The 22,124-nt window shown below is 35.5% G+C and overlaps 1 non-coding gene across 1 annotated transcript; it reads left to right on the forward strand.

Annotated features, from left to right (window-relative positions):
* Window positions 1–18,898: 18,898 nt before the first annotated feature.
* On the forward strand, window positions 18,899–18,970 carry TRNAI-UAU (transfer RNA isoleucine (anticodon UAU)). The gene has a single exon. It is a non-coding gene; the product is annotated as a tRNA-Ile (tRNA).
* The last annotated feature ends 3,154 nt before the right edge of the window (window positions 18,971–22,124 follow it).

The following is a 22,124-nucleotide window of genomic DNA, read 5'->3' on the forward strand; positions in this document are numbered from 1 at the left end:
AGATACTAAAAATTCTGTAAGTAATATTGGAGAACAAAGACTCAGAATATTGACTTGAGCCATTATAACTATTAGGGAGAACTAATTGTCTCCAAGAAAGAAATAGTATATGTCCATTATATCATAGAGAAATGGTAAAATGCTTTATCAATGATTATAAGCCTAGGCCACATCTTCCAAGTGGCAACGACCCAGCCATTTACAAGTCTGCTTCTGGGGCTCTCTCATTTCTGCTACCAATTTCCTCTAGCATTGTTGTCAGCTTCAAAACAAGAGTACTTGCAGGTGATGGAAACATGATGGCTAGTTCCAAATGCATCAGAGAATAGTAGTGGTAGTAGATAGTTGGAATGTCATCATTTGATAAAAAAATTAGATAAAATATTCTTATTATAAATATCAAATGATCAACAGAGAGAGAGGGTGTACAAGAATTCATAGTCAAAACTGACTTTCTAGTTTAGAGATCCAATAATACAACACTTAGATAAATAGATGGCTCAAAATGCAAAGTTGATGAGAAACTGTTGTAGAAGCTTGATCAAGTTAGGGTTACATTCAGTCCACCATAGTCTCCCTTAACAGGATCAAAACGCCTCCTTTTGACTGCTTCAATCTCAGTGAGAACACCTGTCACTCTTTGCTACCCTTCATGTCCTTTCTCAATACTATTATAGGCCTTCACAATGACCCTACAATAATATGATTGCTACAGAAAGGAAGATCGATCTTCTAACCAAAGAAAATACCCCTAATCACTGTGCTTCTCCTTGGAGTGACTACGACAAGGGTATGTGAGCCTACCTAGCCTTCTCGGCCCACTCAAACAGTCCCTCCACCTGACATATATCCTTCCCTTTATAAAACCGAGGTATTCATTGAAGGGAGCAGCATGAGGTTGGGCATCAAAACCAGATAAACATCTGTCACAAGTTGTTGATAAGGTGTGCAGGGAAGAAACACCCCCAAGGCCATAGTGAATAGAGAACAATTGAAGTGACTTTTTCTCATCATAATAGATGGTTGGCTGGATCAAAACATTTGAGCATAATTTTTAATCTCATGCATGACTTGTTTTTCATTCTGCAGTTTGAGAAATAGTGAGCATGTTTTTTATAATATCCATGAATTATTTGCACCACTTACAGTGTGACATATTTGCATTTGGATGGTTCTGTTGAGCCTTCAGGACGGTTTGACATTGTAAAATATTTCAATTCAGACCCGACCATTGATGTTCTCCTCCTCACAACACATGGTGAGTCAGAACAAATATTTCATTTTTATAATGTGAAAGGTTATTCATATGACAACAGTGTTATGTTACAATCTTCTAAGTGCATTGGATATTATGCAATGCAGTTGGAGGACTTGCTTTAAATCTAACATCAATAGATACAATAGTTTTTGTGGAGCGTGATTGGAACCTGATGAGAGATCATCAGGTATGTGGTCCTTTGTTTTCAATGTTCAAGTTTTATCCAATGCCTCGTGGATCCATTACAAAACATTCATTGCTAGATAGGTGAGAATGGTTGGAATTCATACAAGAAAATATGTTTTATCCCTCAAATTTTTATTCAGCTTTGGATGCAAAGTTTCCCTCTCTGCTTGGATGCAAAATTCATACAAGAAAATATGTTTTATCTCTCAAATTTTTATTCAGCTTTGGATGCAAAGTTTCCCTCTCTGCTTGGATGCAAAATTCTTAATTAGAGTCTGTCAATGGGGGAACTCTACACAAGAATTATTGAAAACTCAAGATGTTGATTTCCTTTTGACTGAATAAAAATTCTCCTTACCTTCTTTTGCCGAGTGAAAAGTGAACACCAGAAATTGTTACAAAAGAAATATTTTTGATCCCTTGATTTTTTATTCATCTAGCTTGGGAGGCAATATTTTCCCTTTTTTATTGGAAAAACTCTTAATTTGGGTTTGTCTATGGTATAAGTTATAACTTATCCAAAAAATATTGAAAAATCAATATGTTTATTGGTTTTGACTGAGTAAAATTACTCTCATACCTTCTTTTAATGAGTGAAAAGTGAACTTTAGCATAGCCTTTTCTTGGATCATGTCTCTTTCTAGACTAAGTGCATCTTCTTTGAGTGATTTATCCACTGTACAGAACTGATGTTCTTTTTATATTGGATATTATGATTTCTTATAATTGGAAAAATTAGATATTTTACTATCAAAAGATCAAATGGAGGCAACATTGCCCCTATACCTTTGGTTTTGATAACCTCAACAAAATAAGGCCTAATTCAAATAACCCCATGATGGGCAGCGAGCATCAAAAGAACAACAGGCTCTATGATTTAGAAAATTATTAAATATACTTAATTGGAACTGGGGCATGCTTAGAAGCAAGTTCTGTGATTTTCCTTGCTGGTCGAGTTCTATCTAGGAAGGCCAAGTTACATTGTTATTCATTGCTTGGTATTTTGGATAAGTGGGATGAGTTCCTCATTCCCTACACTGGCTGAGTTCACTGTGTGTATTAGACCAAATTTTTCTTTCTTCCTCAGCTGAGCATGACTCCTATTGCTAGCCATCGATTTTTTGGCTGGGCGTATTCTGTGTATTGTGACAGTGCATTTACATCCATATATTAAGCTTCTATGGGAGCACGTAGTCGATGTACTATTATCATCTTAGAGGCAACATTGAGAGAGCCATATCAGTCTTCAGAAGGGGTCATATTCCATTCATATAGCTAAGCATTCTCTTGAGGATGAGTTGTTAATATGTTGTGGTTGTTTACTTCCTATAGTTGATTCTGAGTTCACTATAATTTGGAATTTTTGTGGCAGTGTATATATATCTAAATATATATATATATATACACACACACACACATCAGGTTCTATTTCCTTGTATGCCTTGTATCTTTCATGCTGATATTAAGACTATTAATGTTAGAACTATCATATAATTTCTCGGTTTGCAATGTAATAGAAAAAATAAAATTTTATCAGCTGTCATTATGACTATTATCTAGTTCTGTACTTGATGAGTAAGGATGAAAGTTATTTCTTTGTTATGAAGTGTTTTTGTGGGCATATATTATTATCATCATATGTTATTTTAAATGAAAACCCAAGAAATTCACCTACTGCAGTATCATCAGCAAACTGATTGACAAATGGCTTCACTAGGAAATTTGTAACAAACCCGAGATATACAATACTTAAATTGGGAGATTTCCAAGAGGGACTCTTACATCCCTCTGAATTCTTTGATCACAATGCTAACTATTCTGATTATTCAAATAATGAATTTAGTTACTGTGAGGCATTAAATTATGAGGGTGAGAATGGCTGCTCATCCCAACCTAACTATGACTTTTTTATGTTCAGAATGTTTCTGAAGATCATCTTCTTATTCATGTTGTCTCTCTGGAACAGGTCCACTAGAGATTTGAACATATCCCTGCCTGTCTTCTTGTTTACTAAGTGACGTATCAAGTGATTATTCACGCATCCATGATGACCCCTTGAGCAAATATGTCCTTTTTAATGGGCTGCCAACTGGGTTGCATCTGTTGGTTGTTGAATTTCCTAATCAACAATCTCCTAAATGACATTCTCTTTCAGTAGCAAGGTAACCCTTGCCTTTTAGGGCAGGAAGTTAGATGCTTCATCCAACGTATCCTAAAATTTGCCATCCCTTGATCTGATTAAAAAATATATCATGTTCCAAGTCCTTCTAGCCACAAGAATAAAAATATTTTGTGTGTTAAGTCCTTCAATACCCACGAAAAATTATTAATCTTTGCCAAACCCTTGATTAGTACAGTTTCCATCTAAAAAATGATTTCCACCAATTACTATTGACTGATCTGGAAAACTGATGTTCTATGCACCCTATTGGTTCCCATGAAACGTGGCTACTGCATGCAACCTATACCTCCCCTGCACTATGTTGTACGACTCACATGTCACCTGTGCCCTTGTATATCCTTGGCGGTTGCACCCTGTGCCCTTGTAATCCTATGTTTGCTGCAAAGTGTTGTGGCACTGCTGCTAGTGAATGAGACCACTAGTAAAAATGAGTAAAATATTTCCTCCAAATTTTTCACTCTAAAATCATCGAGATGGATGAAAAATAATATATTGATCCAATGCAGATCACAACATGGCCCTCTGTAAGAAGATTCCAATGGTGTAAAATCATAAAATAAAGTCTGGTGCTGAAAAAATTGTGGAAATAAAGACACTATGGTTAAGTAGACAACCGATATAAAAAATCGATTAAACACATGGTAAAGAAAAAAATTTAAAGGTTGACTGAATCATGATTTTCAGCAAGATTTATGAACTACAGTAAACTTGTAGAGTTATGCTAGTGCTTCTTTTCAGTCAGAACCTTGTTGTTTGACCATAGCATTATTCTGTTGTTTTCTTCTGCAAGAAAAGTAGATACACTACTAATCAAAGTATGGAACCTCAGACCATCTTTGGTTTGGAAGGATGGCCAGTGGGTTGAATGGATAAATTCAAATGTAGAAAAGGTAGCACATGAGGTAGGGGTTGCCAGTTAGCTATCTTTTCCTATTTTTTATTTTTGTTGTCCTGCAGTAACTGACTGTTCGTTTTCTATTTTGGATGAAAGTTAACTTTAATTGGTTTCATTTATTTAGGATGATGTTCCTTTGGGGAAGCGACAAAAGGTTGACAAAGAAGACACATTCAGGAAGGAGAAAAGTAACGACAATTTGCACAGAGTTCCAAATGTAGAGGAAGGTAATAGAGATCAAGAGTTGAGTGTAGTGATATCCTCTACAAATGGCCTCAAATATTTGGTAGTTAAGATCTCTAGAGAAGGAAGAAGTGCAATGAATAACAAAGCACACCATGTAGAACAGACTGAAGCCTCTAGGTTTCATGGGATTCCTAAGCCAACAAAGAAGAATAAATTTATGCATGTAAGTACACATTATTCTGCAGATAAGATGGTAAAGAACTCTCCTAAAGGTAAGCCTACAAATAAAATGGATAAATACAAGACAATGCTAGCTCATAGCCAGAGTGGATTGGAGACCCACAAATTTGAGTGTATGAAGGGAAACAAATCCACACTCCCAAAGCCTAGAGAGTTGAGATATGGAAACGGAGGTCAAACTAAGGAACAACCTCAAAAACATGAGTCTTATGTTGTCAATAAGACAACTACAAGGAATACTACTAGTCATGAATTTGTCATGGGTCACAACCCTGCCATCAACATTGATGGCAGAAGGGCATGTAGAAAAGTTGTAGGAAGTGATGATTCATATTTATTTGCTTCTGTAGAGGTGTCTCATAATCCCTCGCCTTTCACCCAAGGGAGACCTTTTTATGCAGTAAATGCAGACGAGGGATAAAAAAAAAATCATCCAAATTAAAGAGCTCAAGTCAAAATTTAGAAAACAACATTTTTCGATAGGGGAAGACATCCAAAGAGAGAGGTACCCTGAAGATAGCTCCAGACCACATACAACCACACAGATCTAATCGTAGGTTTCATCCTTCTTCCAAGGTATGTAATCTCTGTTCTCTGCTCGATGAGGTTACTTCTGAAAGATATTTCTCTTTATCTTGGGACATCAAGTGGGCTTGTATGTTTTGACTCGATATAACTTGAGCTTGTAGGCATTAATTATTGGAGAGTACCCTATTATAGAGGAAGCTCTAATTTGAAGGAATTCTCACCAATCTACTGTAGAATCTAATATTTGCAATAAAGGAGTGGGTAGAGGGGCTTCACCTTGTTGACCAATATCTTACCATGTTCATTCATAAAGGGACTTTTAAAATTGTAAAGAATAAAGTCAATGCATTATAAGTACTATGGGGAGTTGTAGGGTACCAAATGGTTTATAGGTATTGAGGGGAATTTAAAGGATATCTAGTAAAAATAAAGGCTTGCTTTATTGGAAATATGTATTGGGAGGGGGGTTTGAAAAAAGGATTTTTGGAGGTATTTATCAATACCTAGTGAAATTAAAGGTATTCTTTAATATTCCATAATGCAGGTGCTATGTCACAATTCATTAGGTGAAGGCCCCATGGGAGTGGATGAAGCTTATGATGTTTAACACAATGAAAGTGTTGTTTCTAAGGATATAGTCATACTTTATCACTAACCTATAAGGATCTAGGGCTATGATAGTGATCACAAAACATATGGATGTGTGTTAGGTTACACTAAAGAGCATAATTGTAGATGATATGGGCCATATGTTTCACAAATGCAACAAGAAACTTATAGGCATTGATCTATAATTCCTTCCTTGTTAAACATAGAGATGACAAATGGCATCTATATATTCAAAGTTAATGTGGATCCATGCTAGCGCCATATAAATACTATTATATCCTCCAATTTCTTCCTCTCTTGAAATCCATGTTATTTCCTCCTTATTTGAAGATGCAAGTGTCCCTACTTGTGAAATGGGATGAGGGAAATGTGTAGAAAAATCATATTCTAGAAACCATTTATCTTTGGTTGGGAGTTTACCCATATTTCCCATGATGTAAATAGTTATAATGTCATGTTGAGTAGATTTTTGGCACACCTTTAAGAAGGTATCATTATCGAATGGGGGCTAGAAATCTAAAATGTTATCCATTCAATTAGATATAGGATTATATTTGTCTAGATGGGGAGGTTGATATAGTTTGAGCTTGTGGGAATTAATTATTGGAGAATACCCTATTGCAGAGGAAACTTTGGGTTGAATGAAATTTCATGAACCTACTGCAGAATCTGCGAGCTAAATTTTTTATTTTTAATATACTTTTACCTTATACTATTTCTTATGATAGATGGCATATGATATGTAGGAATATTTTCACTCTATATAAGATATTCATGGCCTTATGCATGGTCAAGAAGATTCCTAAACCTCAAATGACGACAATCTACTATTCAAAGTTAACAAAGATATTTTGGATATTAGAAAGTCATTTGTATTATGCTTATGCATGGTACAAGCTCTATATCCTCCTGAAAAGCTACAATAAATAGTTACCATAGAAGGATTTGTAGCTAATGGCATCATCTAGATTGTTGGTTGTCATTTCTATTATGCCCTATGATCACAAGCATAGGGATCACCATTTTGAGCTGGAGAATGAGAAGGAAAGAAGTTCAAGAATGGCCACTCTTTTAAGTTTTGGGATTTAGTTTGGATTCTAAAATGGATACCAGAGAAGTGGTATGTTATTTCAATGAAAAGGCTTAAGTTCATATGTCACTATTTGAGATGTTAACATTTGTATAGGTTTTTCTAGTATAAGTATTATATTTTATGCTTAGTTAAAGGAGTTTGCTTCCAATATGTCTAATAATAATATGTTTTTTTGGAAGTTGTCACACTCAACACTTCTATCTGAAGTGGTAAGTAATAGGTATAGAGCTCATTAAATAATTTATTTTTGAAATTAAGTCTTTCCTTGATGTTGCTGAGAAGTCAGAGCACACATATATTCTTCTACACACTTTTTATGCTCGTACAGGTTACCCCCATATGTATTTCCATATGTACCTTGTACCTTGTTACCTCCAAACTTGCAAGTAAACTGTTACCTTCCATATGAAGAATTATCAACCACTGAGACAGAAATCAATGTTTCACTTGCCAAAGGTCCCAATGTTCAATCAAAAGCAGTACCCATAGTTGTAACTCCAGCTCCAGCTCCTGTCCTAGATCTTCTTGGTTATTTAATAGGTTTAGGAAATGCACTTGTCCCTAGAGATTAGTGAGCAGTAGGCTCTAGGTGGGTATTAGATAGTCAAATCCATTTAATTTTGTAAAGAACAAATGGAAAAAAATTGCTTTATTGTTGTTAGATGTGAATTGTATTTACTATGATAAGCATCAACCTGATTAAGGCAACTTGTGATATTTGGTTAATCCATTGTGTAGGCCTCCATTGCCTGTTTTAATTGCATAATCATTAGGTCAAGGCCTTCTGCTCAATGGGAAACTTATATGGCACGATGGTCAAATTTCTTACAACTTGAAGTTTTAGAATAACTCTTTTGGTCTTGCAACTACTAGACCTCTATAGGTGCAACTCATAAAATGTGAAAATAGTTGAAATATTAGTTCTATTTACTGTAAATATTGCTAGTTTAATAGGATGTATATGCACATCTATCTTGAGTCATTTTTCTAAGTTTTTTTCCTGGTAAATTAGGTGCCACCATTGCAGCCTGGGAGCTCAACACACACACTACTGCCAATGGTATTGTTTCAAAACATATCTCCTAGACTGGAAAATGCTCTTTTGTAGGTGGAAGTAAAAAATAATCAACAACTTGTTTGGTATTTTAATGATAATATTCCATTTGAAGTTTTCTTCACTGAGGATGGCAGGATGGAGCGTGCAACATTTCTGGAGGTAATAATGAATGCTAGGATCTAAATTTTAAGCTTTGGAAGTTTTCTTCATTGAGGATGGCATGATGGAGTGTGTAATGTTTCTGGAGGTAATAATGAATGCTAGGATCTAAATTTTAAGATTTTGTATTGATTTTCTATTCTTTAACACTCGTGTTAAATTGTGATGTATTTTTAAGTTGACACCAAGTGTTTTATTTCTATGATACTTGTCACATTCTACTATTTTTTTTTTAGGGTTTACACTTTTGTTAAATGGAACTCAATGATCTAATTGGTCGACATTCATCTAATTTCTTTCCTTCTAAGGAATGTAGTGGGTTATGCTAGAGAATTCATATTAGAATTTGCAATCTAACAAGATATCTACTGCAAACACAATTTGTACCAAAATTATAGGTTTCAAAGAAAAAATTCATGAGAGAAAGTAAGCTTGGTTAAGGATATCATCAGGAAGTTAGGAGTATGCCCTACTCATGTTTTCTCATGTAAAAACATTTTTCATTTGAATGACTAGAAATAACAGTGACAAAAGTATGACATAAAGCAAATATTGCATATATGACCGAAAATTTCCTGCAACTGAGTGTAATGTAAGTGAGGATTAAGTGCATTGAGAACGATTAATCATAGGTTATTTTGGGACACAACCCCCATCCAGCTTCCACTTAGTGGGGAGCTCAGTTCTAAATATAGGAAGATGTCGTATTGTTTGAAGACTTCAGGTCCTAGCCAAGTAAGAAGAGGAGGTTGCTATCATAGCTGCTTTCTCAAGGCAATAAAAATTAATATACATGATAGTAATGTGGCCAAGCACAAGGGGATTATAAGCAGTGCGAGCAAATCAAAACAGATAGACAACATGTAGGAGGTTCACTCATGCTACTGATTCTAGAAAGGGAATGTTAAAGTACTTACCTAGATTATGTTTCTTTTTCTCCTAGTACTCTAGCATGATTAAATTGAACTGTGGAAGGTATGCAAAGGGTGGATATACTTAGCTCTACATAATATCATTCACCTCACTCGGTTTCCCATTCCATTTGGGAACAGAAGTTTGAGAGATAGGAAATATATGTATCTACTAAAAAGGTCTGTGTCTTATTTACCAGTAAGGTGCTCTTGCCAGACTAAACACACACAATCATTCTTAAAATCTTTAAATGAATTTTGGCTTCTTATGTGACTAAACACACATAATCGCTTTTAAATATTCAAATGAATTTGGGCTTCTTAGGTACATTTATGTTCATGCATTGAATCATAATTTTGTAGTTATTCCTACCTCTAGATAGACAGAGACAATTTTTAACAACTTTGATTCTCCTCCATCTTATGCCTGTGCTTAAATATGATATGTGCGTGTGGGTGGGTGGGTGGGTGGGCGGGGGGGGCGGTGATAAACTGCTTGAAGTGCTAAGAATAACTAAAATAATCACTCCATTGATTGATATATTATACTTGGAGTTTGCAGAGTCTATGTCGTTTGGATGGCAAGATGTTTACTATTTTGTAGCCTAAGGGGATTTTCTTACATATATAGAGTGTGGTCAAGATGGTGAAAATATTAAGGAATGTTGCTCTATAGTTTCTATGTAATCTTGTGCTCCTTGTTCCACCTTTAACACCATTCAAGTACCTTAAGGTTCCCACCAAATGTTTCTCTGCACTGTTAATAATTTTGGCTTGGACTTTGACGTCTCTCATTCATTTCTAAGTGTCCCCTATTTGTCTAGTTGGGAACTGGTGATACTATCATGCCCTGTCACAAGTCTAAACAGACTTGTAGCTTAATGATATTGTGCCTCACTCAGAATGTAGAATTATGAGCTCAATACAAATCAGTGGAGCTATTCATAGTAGCAATCTGGTTTTGTCCTTCATCATTCTGGTAACACCACTGTAATCTATTCCTTCAAGTGTATATCATATATTCAGGTGGTTAAGCAAGAATAGATGTATAGTGTATGATCAAACTACTTCATTCTCTTGATACCCTGCATGTTATTAGCATTTGGAGTACTGTGCCAAGTGGCCAAGTATGCACCCTTCAGTATTCAATCTTCTTGTAATCCATGTTCTATGTTGGACATAAATATATGCAACCAATGGTTCATGGGGGTCAAAATATTGCAGTATATTGAGAGCGTTCATAGCCAATATTTCAGGCGTGTAGATCCTCTAATACCAACTAACCAAAGTTAGGTTAATTGTAGTGCAAAATAGTAGCCAAACTGACTAACGGATCTGGGTTAGGGGTCTTTGTGCATACCCTATAGAAGTTGATTGTGTGTGAGGTATATGAATGAAAGGTTGTGGTTTATGCAATGTTTCTTCTCGTCAGTTTGTTTGGGAATAACTTTGTTCCATATATAAGAGGTACTCCTCAACCAGTTGGAGAAGTTGTTGAAACTAATCATCTGCAGACTACAGTTGAACCCTTAAAACATGGCATAAGTTTCTTGTTTTATTAATAATAGATTTGTTGAATGAGGTGGCATGCTTCAGTTTTCTAGTCACACAAACTTCACATTCTATATATATATATATATATATATATATATATATATATATATATATATATATATATATATATATATATATATATATATATATATATATATATATATATATATATATATATATATATATATATATATATATATATATATTTCAAATCAAGAGGTATGACATGCCTTAGTAAATCATGAATTCATCATGAAAAACTCTGCTCTGGCATTTTGGATGTATATGGTTCTTAGTAGAACTACATGGGACTTGTCAGTGTTAAAGGATTTTGCAGCCTTTCACACAAGCCTCATTTCCTCATTTCACTAAAAACATTATTTTCCTCGAACATCTTATTAATATATGTATCCTATTTTATACGCAGATTGAAGTCCATGAGATAATATTGGATTAGCATAAATTACATTTTATCATTTTTCATCTATCGATATTCATGTCACTACTTTGTAGTTTCTAAAGCAATTACAATCAGTTGGAGACTTTTTCTTTTTTTATTCCAGTTTAGATTTATTGGCAACATCAAGTAGTTCCAGTTAGCTTTACATTTCTTGTATATATTTTTGAGATCTCTACAAACCTTATAATTAAGGAATTTTATATTGTTCAATGTAGTATCGTGTTTTATGGCAGTTGGATTTGTGCTCCAAATTTGAGCTTCTCGACTTTACACTCAGATATGCTTAGTATTAATTTAATTGGTTTGTTATATATCTCCTCAGCACATTGAGCTCTTTGACTGCTAATTGTTTGTATAATTTCTATATTATTACAAAATTGGGATGCAAATCTTTCACTGGTATAGTTTTGTTAGGCTACCAAATTCATTTCTCATGGGATAGTTAAATTCATATGGGAATTTTGGCGTATAGTTGGGAAAAAAAGAGACAGAAGAACTTAAATGATGTAATACCATGAGTGGTAATGGAACATTAGGAGAACTACATAATTCAAGGTGCATATGAAGGAAAATCTATGATCATAGACATCAAGGATGAAGGAAAAACTTAGCATAATAACTTACAAGTCCTATTTTTATTTTGGTATCTAACTATGGTCATAAGCTAAAAAAAACATAAGACAAATTTGGAAGATTAGCAAATAACAATCAGAGTACGCATCTTTTAAGGGAGTGTATTATTGCAAGTAATTTGGAAAAGAATATTCTTGGCCAGGCATTGCCTTTGAGTTTGAGTATGAGTGAACTGTCTGGCAGATCTATTGAAGAATGGTGCCTTAGTGTATGAAAATGAGAGTTTGTGTGTACGATCCTCCTAGCCAAGAGGCTTGTATAAAATATTCTTGAAAATGATAAGGATACTCAAATCTAACAATAAACCCTTTTGGAATTGTCTATGGGATATGATTAATCTAAATATTGTAATTAAATATATGATTAATATTATCAAACTTTGATCCATAATAACTTTTTTGGAGAGATTGGAATTTCACATATAATCTGAAAAGGCCTGCTACTTTACATGGAACCATTTAACAATATAATCTGTCATATCATGCAAGGGTGAATGTCAAGAAATCTCATTGTCTTTCTCACTGCTTCTGATTTATCTCTCTATTATGTTGTGGTAATTTTCTTCCACTCGGCAACTTTGGTACTTTTTGGGCCTTGGAATATCTAAGAGTTGCAGTGGAAGACTAGAGGAACATAAGGAATTGAGGAAATTCATTTTTGGAATTGCATGGGGAGGGATTTCAGAATTTGGAATAAGATTTCTAAACTTGAGTGCAAATTTTTATTTTGTTGTCAGTATTATTTTTATGTCATTATGCCTCATATGCTATTGCAAATTGGCTGCTTGTTATTATGTACTCTAATGACATGATAACTAAAACAACAGATTCAAATTTCCCACTAGGAAATAACACAGTCTAGCAAACACCAAAAACAAGTCTTTACCAGATGGTGCATCAATTGAACTTTATGCTACTAGTAAGTAGGGCGAGGGTGTGAAATTTTGGCAAGTAAAAAAAAGAGACCTTTAGATCCCATTCCCAAAAAGTTGCATTGGGAATTGACTCTTTTCAATAACCACTTCTACTTATCAAAGTTGATAAGGAGGGGTGTTACAACATCAACTCTGTTGAAATATGCAATTTTTTTGTTGTTTGAAATTCATCATGTAGCTGCAATTTTTTTATTTTATTTTTTTAACTGTAACTGTTATAGATTTTATTTATTTGAAAAGATCTTGGGTCTTTGCCTGAGTGACCCCTATTACATTGCAGAGTTCTAACTACTGCTGATTTTGATCTACTCGGTTTTCAGGGCATTTGTACAAAACTTTCATTGTTTACAATTAACAGTCCTTTCATAAGAGAGCTGCCTTTGTTTGCCATCTGATCGGTTTCACTATTTGACTTTCTAAGAATATGATAAAACTTGCACGTGTCAAAGTCTAGGAGAACTCTCTTCAATCTGTCCAGTATTTTGTTGAGGCTAGCATTACTGAATAGCGTCCCCAAATTTAGCTTTTTTATTATTATCTCTGAATCTCTGAAAACTTGAAGGTCTTTGGCGCCTTTGTCTCTTGCAATAAGGCAAGATTTGAGGAGTCCGAGGATCTCTGCTTGATTGTTGGATTTCTGGCCTAATCCCCAGCTGAAACAGTCTTTTGAAACCCCATCCAGAGAGTAGATGACCCCCCCAACACCAGCGGCACCGGGATTACCTTTGGACGCTCCGTCAAAGAATATTGTTGTTAATTTTTGAGTCCGCCACCAAGATTGAAAGTTGTCATCATCGTCTCTTATGCGCCAATCCGGATTGACCTTTTGTGGAGGGAGGAGATGCTTACGTGGATAAGGTACTAGCGGGCCTAACCACCTTTTTCTTCGGGCAGTAACAAAGGGTCATCTTTGAGGTACTGTTGTTGGGCCACTTCCAAGCGAAAGGATTTGGCTTTTGCAGCAACTTGCAACGGTGAGTGCCTCATCTCTCTGAAAATCAGCTGCCAAAGCGAAAGGATTTGGCTTTTGCAGCAACTTGCAACCAAAGCTGCCAACAAACATATTTGGGGAGTGTTGTCCAAATTTTGTGCTAGAATGATTTGGGGGGGATGCGTTAGACTCCATGAGACAAAGAGGTCTGAAACAGAGATTTGGGAAGGCAATGATATCTAAAATTCCTGTAAAATGATTCCCCAGACCTCTTTAGCAAAAATGCACTCCAAGAAAAGATGTTGGGCTGTTTCGAAATTGTTGTTGCATAATACACATTTGTGCGGCCCTGCCATATTCCTTTTTTCCAGGTTGTCACCGGTTAGGAGTTTATTATGGACCAGAGTCCGGAAGACGAAATTCACTTTTGGTAAGGCTAGGGAATCCCAGACATTCTTCTAGAAGGCCGGAGTTTGGTTGCTGTTTCTTGAGGCCTGCAATGCTTTGTAACCTGCAGTTGTGGTGTAGACTCTGGACTGGCCCCAACCCCAGCTATCTTTCATGGTTCTGTTGACAGGGGCTGCGTCCTCCAGCAGATCTTCAAACAGGGTTTGTTGATGGGATAACCGAGAAAGGACTCCATGAAAATCCCATCCTGCCCAGTCTCCACGCTGATCCCAATTTGACAGGTCGTATATGCTATTGACTCCTACTTGCTTCAGCCAGTCCCTGAGATCAGTTATATCCTCGTTGTTGTTTAGAGGTTCTTTCCCCATAATACTGTCGAGCCATAGGTGGGTGCGTTTGCTGTTGCCAGGAATCCTGTAGACCTGTTTGTTGAAGAAGTTGCTGCTTCTGCAACATAATTTCCACACCTGCGTACAGTTTACTGTGTTAGCATTGTGCAGGTTGCTGAGGGATTTATTGGGTCCATACTTTGTTCGTAGTGTGACGCTGACCGGATGAGAGGGCTCATGGATCAGCTTCCACAAAATCTTTCCTCCCAGCGCCAGATTGACAAGAGCGGGGTCTCTAATTTGTAGCCCACCTTCTGTCATTGTTTTTTTAACCACTTCCCAATTCACCAGGTGCATTTTGTTTTCGTTGCCCTTACCTCCCTGCCACAAGAAATCCCTGAGCAGTTTGGAGATCTGCTCCATCACATTTCTTGGCACTAGGAGAAACGCTTCCTGGAAGATTGGTAGCGCCGACAGCATGGATTTAATTAAAATTACTTTTCCTCCCTTCGTCAGCCAATAGCCTACCCACGCTGCAATTTTTGTTTTAATTTTTGAGATTATATCTCTCCATAGCAATCTTTTATTGGCTTCAGATATGATGGGAAGACCCAGGTACTTGAATCTGTCCCATGTTGCTTGACCTTTGAATCTGAGGAGAGTGGTTATGCAGTGAGTTCCCGCTAATCTATATTCCAGCTTAAGACTTCGCTTTTGCTGTCATTGATTAAAGCCCCAGAGGCCCTGCAATAACTTCTGAGAACAGTGTCAATAGCTTTGGCTATTCTGATGGAAGCTCCGCCAAGAAGAAGGGAATCGTTAGCAAATAGGGCGTGGTTCAGGGCATCTGCTATATGGGAAGGTTTGAGACCTGGAATGTTGCCATTAAGTCTTTCAGCTGTGAGTTTATGACTAAGGGAGTCTACCATTATGATGTACAGGAATGGGGAGAGAGGGCATCCCTGCATGATACCTCTCTGAGCTTGGAAGAAGTTTGTGGGGCGGCCATTGACTAAAGGGGAAATCCACGGTTTGTCTATGCAAGCTTTAATAAGATAAAAAAATTGGGACGAAAAGCCAAAGGAGAGAAGGAATTTGCTAAGGAAAGAGCAATCTACTCTATCGAAGGTGTTTGCTATATCTAATTTAATCAACATAGCTTTTTCATTCCGCTGCTTGCTTGAGTGTATAGTCTCCTGAACTTGGATTACATTGTCCAGAATATGCCTGCCTTCCACGAAACCACCTTGAGGAGAGGAGATCAGTATTTTTAACAGTGGCTTGATCCGATTTGCTAACAATTTAGCCAGAATTTTATATGAAGCATTACGCAACAAAATGGGCCTAAATCTTGCAAATGTCTCAGGGTTGGTGTCTTTGGGGATTAAAGCGAGGTAAGTGGAGTTGGTTCCTCCACCTATCTTGGCTTTTTTCATAAACCAACCTATCATTTTGTGAAGATCAGCCTTGATAAGGTGCCAGCAAGCTTTGTAGAAGTAGATTGTAAATCCATCAGGCCCAGGAGCCTTATCTGTGTCCATGGACCAGATAACGTTTATGATTTCCTCCTCAGTGATTGGCCTGTAGAGAGTTGCATTATCTTCAGGGCTAATGAGAGAAGGGATGTTAGCGAGGAAGTCAGCAGCTTCCTCATTGTTGCTTTGTGTTCCTTCTCTATAAAGATTCCTAAAATGAGTTTCGGCGGCAGCTTTGACTTAATTAAACCCTTTGCAGACATTGCCCTCAACTATTTTGATTTTTGTTATGTGGTTCCTTGACAATCTCACTCTATATTGCCGGTGAAAGAAGGAGGTGTTCCGGTCTCCAGCCTTTAGCCACAAACTTCTGGATTTGAGTCTCCAGTATTCTTCTTCCTTTCTGAAAGATTGGTATGTGGATTGTTGGGCTTTTATTTCTTTTTCCAGCAACTCTGCTATGATATCTTTGCTTTCCATCTCTATTTGCAGAGTCTGCAATGATTGGACTGACTCCTTTCTTTGATCGGTAGGAGAAGGGGCTGGTCTCTTTATCTAGTCCTTCAGAGCTTGTTTTGTGGCTTTCAACTTTTGCTCCCAGACATAGCTTGGGGATACCATGAAAGTTTTGGCCCATGCTGCCTTCACTGTCTCTAAAAAACCTTCTCTCTCGATCCAAAGAGGGCTGAACCGAAATGGAATAGGTCCCAAGTCTTCTTCATCTTCCAAGAGGAGCTAAATAGGCTTATGATCTGAAGCAAGTTTAGGCAGAATTTTTGTGATGATTATCTTTTTGTTCATTATTATGGAGCTTTGCACCAGGAATCGATCTAAACGTGCTGAAATTTGATCTGTTCCAACTCTGTTATTGGTCCAGGTGTAAATGACGTGGACTGGATTGAAGTCGAGAAGGTCCCAACGCTGAAAGAGCTCCTCCACCTCGTCTAGCATGGGGTCTCTGTTGCTTGACCCCCCCCTCTTCTCTTTTGCTTTCATAATGATATTAAGGTCCCCGACTATGATGATATTGCTGGGAGACGACTGCTCCAAAAAGGCGGAGAGGGAATTCCAGCATTCTCGTTTCTCATAATAAGAAACTGGGACGTATAGATTGAAGAGGGAGATAAACAACTTACTTGCTTTGTGCATCAGTTCCGTGAAAATCCAGTGCTGAGTTTCATGATGTTTTTTCAGATGGAAAAGGTCTTCATTCCAGAGAGTTGCCAACCCTCCAGAAGTTCCCCTTGAGCTGACTGCTTTGCCTGTTCTTTTATTCCACTTTGAACTGCTAATCTCTAGATGGGCTTGGCCTTCTATTTTGGTATCTTGGAGCATGACGATGTCTGAGGGTTCTGCTTTCATAAGATCCTTAACTGCTTCAATTTTGGAGGGATTCCCCAGTCCTCTACAGTTCCAAGAGACGAGATTCATTATTTACTTAAGGGGGGGTTGAGGCCTCCCTTGGAAGGCCTTGGTTTGGTATTTCGCCCAATAGACATTTCTATTGTAGCTTGACTTCCTTGTATTTTGAGTCTTTCTGCTTCCTCCTCCCTATTTTCTTTACGGGATTTCCTTCCTGCTTTTTTCGTTAGTCGCTCGTAAGTTTCATCCTCCGAAGAACCAGAGCTTTCCACTGGTTTTTTCCTTGCTATTTCTGCATATGAGGGATTGGAGGGACTGCCTTGGATGGCCTCGTTCTGTATTGCTTCCCCTACCTCTTTGTTTGAAGGTGGAGTATCTGCTTGTTCTTCATTCTCTTGGGGTAGAGTTACTTGATTGATCTGAGCACTTTCTGTCCCATTTGGAGATGCTTCCGTTTCCTGGTTGGATTTGGCGCTGCTAGGGCCTCTGTCCATATTGCCTTTACCTGTGCCTTTTTTTGTAATTGCATTTTTCTCGACTAGGGTCCATTGTTCCCCATTTTGTTTGTCTACTTCTTCCTCAGCTTTCTTTTTACAGTTCTTTGCAAAGTGTCCATGACCGTGGCAATGTCTGCATTTAAAGGGTAGCTGTTCATAATCCAACTCCTGGACATGCATCCACCTAGCAACAGTGAGTTTGATAGCTTTCCGTAACCCCTCTTCTAGATCCACTTCTACGCAGATGCAGGCGCATGAATACTAGTCTTTTCTCGCAACTTGATCTATGTATTTTCCCAATGCATTACCTATGATCTGAAGGAATTTTTTATTCCAGCAGTGTAGAGGCAAATGGGGGAGCCTAACCCAGACTGGGACAACAGAGGGGATGTCTAGGGTGGGATCGAAATCGGGAGACCATTTGTTTAGATAAAGACCCTGGGGTCCCATGAAATACGGTCCATTTCTAAAAATTAAGCCTTTGTCATCTGGGTTTTCGAAGACAAACACAAAGAAACCCTTACCTATAAAATAACTTTTGACTCCCTCTTTGATCAAGGGCTTCCAGTTCCTTTGAGTCCATTCATCAACCGTCTTGGGAGAAGGCCAATGGCCCGTGAACTGACCTATTAGGCCTCTCTCCACGAGGTTCAAAGCTTCTTTGCAGGTTTCTTCTTCGCGAAGGGCCAGAGATGGTATTGTGTCCATTTTCTTGACGAACTTCTGTTGTATAGCTAAGGTAGGGCGCTTTGGTCCAGCGGCTACCATTGATCTGAATGCTAGCACCTTCGGAGGCGGCGAAGGAGGGGGATCAGGGTCCCCGCTGGCCTCCATTGATTGAGACTAGACGAACAGAAGGGCGCAGAGCCCAGGAACGCGCTAGTGCAGTCGGCAGACCTAGCAGGAGCACACTGGTCCGATTAAAAGTGACATCCAACTGCAATTTTTTTTAAATCAATGGCTATAAATGTAATTTTAAGGATTGCCATAACTCTTCACATAATTATTTAAAGTGTACTAGCTCAATGGAAGAGCGTCTGCCTTATAAGCAGGAGGTTGGTGGTTTGATTCCACTGTACGCTAACATGAATTAATCAATGATTTTGTAGTTTATTTTTAATTAAATAATTTTTATATCGATTTATTTTAATGCTGAGATATTTCTGGATTCATTGTTTTATATTGTCTCTAAAGAGACAAGTGATTTTTAAATAAAAATTTTATCGTCTCTAGAGAGACAATAGGTAGTATTAAAGACATATTGTCTCTAATCCGAGTGTTGTCTTTAGAGAGACAAAAATGAAATTTTCTCCAAAGAGACGAAAATGAAATTGTCTCCTAAGAGAATAATTCTTGTGTTATATATTTTCTTTATAGAGACAATATTTTTTAAGACAATAATCTTTATGACAATATTTTTTAAGACAGTAATATTTAAGACAATATTTTTTAAGACAATAATCCTTAAGACAATAATTTTTGAGACACTTGCTTAAAGACAATATTTAAGGCAATGCACAAGTTTTATTTTGTCTTAAGTTAAGAAAATTTACCCAAAAATTGTCTCAGATATTTTCTTAAAACCCTCCTTTATGTAGTATTGAACTATGGGACAAAGAAATGATGGTATGTAAATTCCATGGAGGATAATAAACTATGAGAAAAAGGAGTGATGGTATGTAAACATTCAGATAACAATAGGGGTAAATATTAAGCCCCCCTCAATTTTTTATATATGTGGAAATTGAGAGGAGATAGATAACAACAATTCGATGGAGGATAATAAACTATGGGACAAAGGAGTGATGGTATGTAAACATCAAGATAAGAATAGGGGTAAATATTAAGCATCAGGTAGTAAGCCAATCATTAGCTTATTTTCTTTTCATATAGATATGATGCAATCCTTAGTATTCTTGAAATTGAGGAGGTAAGATTTGGTTACTAGAGGAATGCTTAAAAAATTAATTGTGAGGGTTTTCAAAGGTTGAGAGAGTAGGGAATAGAGACATTAAGTAGGACGAGAAATAATAGGTAGGAAGAAAAGCAAGTATGAATGGAGGAAACATGTAGGAAGAAAGGAAAGATGGGAGAAGAAGAGGATGGAAGTATACATAGTTGACTATGCCTACTCCTGTGGGTGATAAAGAGTGGTAAGGGTATAAACTGTTGTTACCAAAGGTACAACTAAAAATAATAGCAATAATTAAATTATATCACTAATGTTTTATTAGAACAAGCAAAGGAAAAGTTGGCAAAATTTAAAATTAAATTAGAAATAAAATGCAACTATTCACACTTGAGGAGATGACACCTCACCTTATGAGATAGATATTAGATACAAGGAGATGAAGAAGTAATGAAACAAAATGATAACAAAGTTATATTATAACAAAATCAACATAAATTATAGTGTTGATATTTTGAAAAAAAAGGATTACCATAAAAAATAATAAATTAAATAAATAAAATGAATGGAAAGTATAAAATACTAAACAACATAATTGAGAAGAAATTAATTAAAAAATGAAAATAAAGAAAAAGAAAAATAGACACAACCTATACAAAATGACTTGATATAAAGACATAATTATTATGTTATCTATATGGTATTAACCAATTTAATATATGATTGGAAAGAAATCAATAAAAATGAAGAAAAATAACTTAACAAAACAAAATGAATGTGAGATACAAAACATAGTTATTAAATAAATTGATAATGTTAATCAAGAAAAAGATATGCCACATATATACATCACTATTAGTGCATACACTAATTTTATAATGAACAAACCATATTTCAAATTAAATCATTAAATAAAATTTTTTATTTTTATTATAAGAGTAATATTGTTAAAATCTCAAATCATATTGGGTGATTATCATTCTCATTTCTTTTAAAATATGCATTTAGTATATTATTAAATTTTATCATATTTATTATATTCTTAATTTAGTTTTAAATTTTATACATTCAATTTTTATATATATTTTAATTATGATATTTATAAAATTTAAATTGTATTTATTTCTTAAAAATTTTAAAAATGATTATTTAAATTGATTTAAAAAATGCATTTAATGTATAAATTAAAATAACAATTAGATATATATAGAGAGAAATGATCATCAAATTTTAGAAGAAAAATAAAAATAAATTATTTCATTTTTATCTAAATATTGATATTTTATATTAATTAGCTTAGTCATATAAATTAAATGATAGATGAATTCCAATCCGCTTAAGGTATTAATGCAACCAGAGAAAAAAATTGTGGAAATAAGGTTGGCAACGACCAAAATCTTAGGATTGGAAATTAATCAACTAAGTGGAAAAAAACTAACCTTTTAATAAGTAAATCATTAGAGATCCTAATTTATAAAACACAAGTAATTTAATAAAATTAATCAGACACTTTCATTAAATTGTAAGGATAAAGATAATTATTTTTAATTAAATCTTAAACATACACTTAATATTTATATATAAAAAAAACTCTAAAATCTCACACTCTTATTCAATATAAATACACTTATATCTAACCACTTTTTTTTTAATATTAATATACTTATAAACATAAATAAAATTATTAAAAATAAACTTACAACATTAAATGTAATCTAAAAATATAAAACAAAACTCCACAATATTACTAATTATAATATTTTATTCTAATTATAATTTTACTATAATTACCCACCATATTTTTAAATTTTTATTTATTTTTCTTGTATAATAATCACAATTTTTTTTGGATACTTTATTTAATATTTTAAAAATTGTTTTAATTATTTTATGCAAATTGCAATATTACCATAAACTTAAAATTTCATGTTCATATTAACATTTTTATTCATTTTATAAAGCTTAGTCTAACGGCCCCGAAAGTTTTGGAAATTCCTGTCATATTTAGAGAAAATCCAGCAAAGGATTTTTGTAAATCCAAGTTATAGTTGTTAAACTTCAAAATTTTAGTTGTCCTAGATGTTTTTGATGGTGTTGAATCCATTTCCACCATCAAAAACACGATTCAAACATTGCCTCTACAAGATTTTTTGAAATGTTTTGCCCGCGGCCACTTTTAGCCGTCCGGACAATTCCTCGGCCTCCTCAGACTACTGCATTTTATAATATTTATGGACATTATTTATATGTAAATCAAAATACTATACATATGTAAATCAAAATACTATACATATGTAACTTGTCCTGACGATGAACCACACTGGTTGG

This window comes from Pinus tabuliformis, chromosome 8 (assembly GCF_031772625.1).
Source record: "Pinus tabuliformis cultivar Carrire ecotype Pingquan chromosome 8, CPIR1, whole genome shotgun sequence".
NCBI lineage: Eukaryota > Viridiplantae > Streptophyta > Pinopsida > Pinales > Pinaceae > Pinus > Pinus tabuliformis.